This window comes from Mycetomoellerius zeteki, unplaced genomic scaffold (assembly GCF_001594055.1).
Source record: "Mycetomoellerius zeteki isolate Tzet28-1 unplaced genomic scaffold, Tzet1.0 scaffold415, whole genome shotgun sequence".
In the NCBI taxonomy this organism is placed as follows: Eukaryota; Metazoa; Arthropoda; class Insecta; order Hymenoptera; family Formicidae; genus Mycetomoellerius; species Mycetomoellerius zeteki.
The window spans coordinates 1287836-1294289 of NW_017257409.1; positions in this window are offsets into that span (position 1 = coordinate 1287836).

Consider the following 6454-nt stretch of genomic DNA (forward strand, 5'->3'; position numbering starts at 1 on the left):
ACACGTTACTGGATGACACGGTTTTTTCGATAATTTATTTATTTATTTGTAAAAAAATCGCCTAAATGATGCAGCCTAATCAAGAAAGTTACATTGAGAATATAAACGAGTAATTTCGATCAAATAGGAACAAATTTGAGTATACAGATTTTCTTTCTGTCTCAAGATAATTATTCTGGTAGCGAGATTGTTAAGGTCAGAAAATAAATTTCTAGATTAGCTTAATTTATGCTGACACGGGTGATAATAAAAGATTCGCACATATGTAGTATGTTTTTGACAACGTCAGATTTATGGTTTCATCATCTTTAAGCTTTAGTAAAAAGATAGTTGTTTTATGATTGTAATATTGTGACAATTATGTTATAAATAATAAACGCAAACGTCTAGCGTCTATATTAAATGCAAAACACTTAAAATAATTTAAATTTCTTGTGTGTATTGCATTTTATATGTACATATAATATCGATGTTTCAGACTCGCCTTTATTCTCTCTAATTAACATAGTCACACGGTAATATTGCAGTCGCAATAATTTTTACGGCAATTTAATGAATATGAGTGCGAAAATAATTACAGAAGCACTTTACAGAATTGCAAAGAAATATTAATAAGTACATTTACTAAAAACTTTTTTTAATATAATAAAATCTATTTCGCGTATAGTACTTAAATCAAATTTTTCAATTTAGAAGAAAATTTTGAACTCAAAGTAAAATGTTGAAAGAAAAATCTTTTTATTGTGATTTATAAGTTTATTACCTTTTTAAATTAAATTATATCTTATACATCCATAAATCTGCCGTTGAACTTTAATAGGAATAGCATCGCTCGAGCAACTGAGAGAAGATTGATCGTTTGTGGAAAAAAAACATGTATAGTTTAAAAAAAATATATATATAGCCAATTATACAGAAGTGTACAAAAATCAGCTTAATATAATACTTCTTTCTAAAATGATAAGTAGGAATGCTAATTCTTATTTTTGAATGCCAGTTTAATAATTGAAAAGATACATTTAATTTTTATTATCATAATTATAATATAATAAGCAGTATACCATCGATGTTTATGCTTGGATATTTTAAATAAGATTAAATTTTTATTAAATTCAGGATATGTATCTCAGATTGTTATCTATTTGAAATTTAGAGTTTGTAGAATAATATCTTCCAATGATACATTCTCTTTTCATCTTTATAAGATTTCCACCGACGATCAAGATCATGGGCTATCGATGATATACATTTTTTACAAGAAACAAGCTAGGATAAACAGAGTATGAGCAAAATGAATCGCAAAGTGAAAGTTGGATGTCTTCAATGTATGTACTATCACGGTGTTCTGCAGAGTTCTGTGTAATCATTGTAACGACGGTGACGATCGCACATGATCGAGCAACTCGCATCGACATAGTAATTAACACAACTTCTAGGATAGTGTAACATTTATCGGACAAGCTACGAGTCACGGTGTTTAAGTAAATATACATATATATACATATATATGTATATGTATATATACATAGCGAACTTTTAGATTTTATATATTGCGTGTGTGAGAACGTATGGCAGCGAGATGTGCGCGTGTAAATGCGTGTGAGCGCGCGCGCCACAGAATTTAGGTTCGACAGGTTAATAAATCGTATTTTCGAAATAAACCTTGTTCTACAACTTTATGTATCCTCTCAGTCCTACCTTTTAATTCGTTGAATTTTTAAAAAAGTAGAAAATCTGTTAGAATTTTCAAAGAAGTATATTAGCGTGTAAAATGTGATCTTAAATCTGAATTTCGAGATATTTTTACAATAGTTGCAAAACTTCTTTATTTGCTGAATGCAGCAACTAATGCTTAATCATGTCCTATCGCGTACTGATAAATTCAGCGGGATAACCTAATTGCGATCATATTAAATAAATAAGCAATAAATAATAATAATTAAAATAGACTTTCAATCTTTAAAATACAATAAAATTAATAAATAACAAATAATCAACAAATGGCTAATGAGAGTGTTAGCGCGAATAATCAAGCGCAAATTTTGTAGATATTTTTAATCATGTTATTACTTTAACAAGTATAAAATCCAGTTACTACATATGGATAAGTTATAAAAGTTTAGGCTAAAGTCAGTGCATTAAGATAAATAGCAAAAATTAATAATCATTAAACGTCTTTTATAAAAAAGCGAGATCAAAAAATTGTATGACATATGCGCTACATTAAAATATTATGAATTTACAATTAGTAAACAAAATTGGAGCCTTTAATAGTTTTCTTAAATTAAATAGTTTTACTCTATTGTTTTAGTTAAATTAACAAGATATTGAGTAAGAGCTGCAGTGGCGACATATAAAAATGATTAAAAATAATTCAAACTGGGTGTAACTTAATATTATAAATTTAACAGTGCATGCACGATAAATTTCATAATGAAATTATGGCATCCACACTGAAAAAAATGCATGTAATTTTACATGGAAATTACATGTATATGACTGGAAAATTATCTAAATATATATTACATAAATATGCTTGGAAATTTACTGGAAATTGTAAATTTCCAATCGTATTTAGGCAATTTTCCAGTTATGAACATGTAATTTCCATGTAAAATTACATGCATTTTTTTCAGTGCAGGATTAAGTTTATCCTAATTCGTTACAACTTATCCATTTTAAGGCAACGGATGTATGGAATTCTACATACATTTATTCGTATATTTTGATTAAATCAATACATATATGCATCTAGATATATAGTATATTAATGAAATTAACCACACATCCGTTTCCTCAATAAAAACATTAATCCATCACTCACCAATCTGATGCACAACAGCGGAGTTACTGCAACGTCGCTACGATGATTCTGTAACAAATAAATTAAAATCCAAATTAAAACAACGCAGAAAAAAGCAATCAATATTTCAAAAAATATTTACTAAACACAGTTCTCTTAAAAATTATTGTATAATTTTCATAAGTAAATATATAATTTTTATAAACACTGAATTTTTTCATTCACCATTTAGTTAGATAATTATAAAAATAATACATTTTCTAAAAAAGATTTAAAAAATGTGTATTTATAAAATTTCAAAATAATTTTAAATAATTTTTTCCTTCTAATTATCATTTTTAAATCATTGTAAAATAAAACAACTCAAGAATAAACAGAAGAAAGATAGTAATTTTACACAAGAAAAAAATGATATTTACCGTAAGGTTACTTCGCCAGTGCCCGATGTCTCTCCCAGACCTCTTCCTCCTCTCAGAATTGGATCGACATCCTCTCGCACAGGACACTCGCGAATAATACATTATAATCGCGCGCGGACTAATTATTTAGAAAAATCTTTCGCGTCGAACAAGAATTCCATCGAATGGGTTTCGTGAAAAATTCATTTTAGTCTAATAACTTCAACAGCACTCCCGAAGCAAACGCGCGACGCGACGAACCGGCTACGGTTCGTTCACTTTCAATTAAATCGGCGACGAGGGTACGTTAGCTTCCCCATCGTTGGATTTTTACACAAAGAGAACGATTTTATTGGAGTATCTAAAATTTTATCTAGATATATCATTCAGATAGATCCGACAATTTTTAGATACTTAAGGAAAAGTTCTTTTTATGTATATCCACCAGGTACTGAGCCCTCTTACCACGGTCGTACTCGTGAGAGGGAAGATATTATCTGATAAATGTAATAGAGTATTATCTACTGTTCAATTATCGGTTCACTTTTAGAGAAGTGAATATCAAAAATACGTCAATTCGGCACCATTACGAAATAAATTCAGAATAGATAAAAGGATTGAATCTCTTATTACGATGTCCGTAAGATATGATTAGAGTCGATGGAATGAAACTAGAGATTAATAAAAAAGAGAAATATTTCTTTTACTACAGATAAATAGTGTTACGCTCAAATTTTTATTTTCTATCACAAAAGATGCACGAAAAGGAAAAATTAATTAAATTATTAATTACATAAACTATATTAACTGTGAAAGTATAAATCGCATAAATTGCGTTATTTGCATGAGAGTATTTATTAACATTGCTTTGTTATGACTCGTGTGATATCGTTCGAAATATAATCGAGGAATTATTACTCAAGCGAGGGAAAAATTTTACATTAAACAAAAATAATTGTCGTAATTATCGCGAAATGATGATAAATTCTAGTTTTCATTGCATTTTAATTCCAATTAATGAATGAACCGTATGAAAAATCTGATTTCGTGATACATGATTGCCATCCTTGATCCTTTTATGAATTTTAATTAATCGTGCAAGTTGCACGTAATCGAATACTGTGAGTATTCATAATTAAAGTACAATGTTTCGTATTATATTTAGCACACATTCTTCGCGATAATGTTTCAAAAAGAAATGTGAACAAGAGCGGCATGCGGCACGGCTATCTGCCTGTACGACTTTCGGTAAGGGAATGACTGCGCGGTAACTTCGCATTAACGTGACGCGTCGCGTCGCACCGCGCCGTCCGCCCTCCCTTTCGTGCCAAAACAATCCCCAAAGCCGCGCGACGATCATCTTATTGCGAAAATATTAACACATATTACAAAATAAGTAAAATAATCTATTCGTTACATTTTTAATATTCTCTGATTAATAGGCTTTATTGCCTTATATTAATCGGTTTTTGTTTTACTTCTTACACAGACAATTCATCTATAATAGATATTGCAAATTGTGTTACAATAAGCAATTATTATTTTGTAATAACTTTTTATTACACGAAATCCGCGTAATGTACGCAATACTTTTAACAAAAGATTGATGCATTGTGACTTTTTATTATATTACCTTTTAATCGTTTAATTCTGTCATTTACGTCTTATTTCGCATTCTTATTCTGGGAAAAGTAACAAGTAAATTATATTTAAATTATTGTGAAAAATTTTTTCTGAATTATTTCTTATTTAATATTAAGTTTTTGAAATCTAAAGTACGACGTTTTGTATTATCTAGTATTGTCGCAAGTACGTACATTATACATTTCAAAAAGAAATGTGAAGAAGAGCAGCACGGACTACTTGCCTGCACGAATCTCAGTAGTGGAATGACTGCGCGAATCTCGATAGTGGAATGTCTGCGCGGTAACTGTGCATAATCATGACACGCCACCTACCCTCCCTTCCGTGGCAAAACAAACTCCAAGCCTCCCAAGGCAGTACGTCAATCACTTTCGAAATATTAACGCATATTACGAGAAGTAAGTAAAATAATATATATTCTTTACATTTTTACACGGTTTTTGCTTTATTTCTTTTCATTCATTCATTACGTTTCCACACAGCTCATGAATATCTTATGACGAATTCGACTGGAAGCACTAGTACGCACTGGTGCATATTAAAGCCGTTGTACATTGATTTAATTTGAGTATAAAAATGAAATACAAATATTTAGAATTATGAAATACATATTTTACTTAATAGTACAATAAAATGTATTGAGAATTTCATGATTTAATCGATTTCTATGTTTATTTATAAAAATTTCTTTACGTTATTTTGTGTACAACGGTTTTAATTACACTTTAGTGTGCACTGAGTGCGTCCAATCGAATTCGCTATTAGTTCAATTGTGTTACACACACACAATAAGCGATTATTAGTTTGTAATAACTTTATATTACATAAAATCCGCGCAATGTACACAATATTTTTAATAAAAGATTGACGTCTTACTACTTTTTGTTACTTTTGAATTGATGAATTTCATCATTCACGTATTATTCTGCTTTCTTAATCTAAAAAAAGTAATGGATCAAATTGAAAGTACATATTTTGTTGAGAAAATTTTCATGTTTATTTAAAATCTAGTATAGCAACTGTGTGTATCCGGTAAAACCTGAACAATCTGCATTTAGTATTTATTCAATCTTTATGTATATTTAAACTTTCTATATAATTTTACGTAAAATATTGTGAATTCAGTAATCAAATTTTGAAAAAATGTAATAAAATATATATTGTACTAAAAATAATAACTAATATATAATAATTAATTTAATTAATTAATTTATAATTTTATTGAATAATAATTGTTTAATATATCAATGAGGCCCCGGAGGCCCGGGGATAATTGAAGAACGATGACATTACCGACAATTAATAAAAATTTACGATTATTAACATAAATATTTCATATATATATACACGTCTACGAAACTAATAAATCATGAAATTAATATTATCAGTTTCTTACTCTTAATCACTTAAATTTTAATAGTCACGCGATCTTTCATAGGCGCCGATCGTCATTAAAATATCTCGTCGGTGGTTTCACTTACTTTTAAATTTCGCGCCATTTCCCCTCTTCACTTCTTTTTACGTAGGGAATTGTAGGGATTTTTGTATAATTTTGGTAGGGATAAATGGTAATTTCATTTTAATCACAGTGTAACCATTGTAGACGACC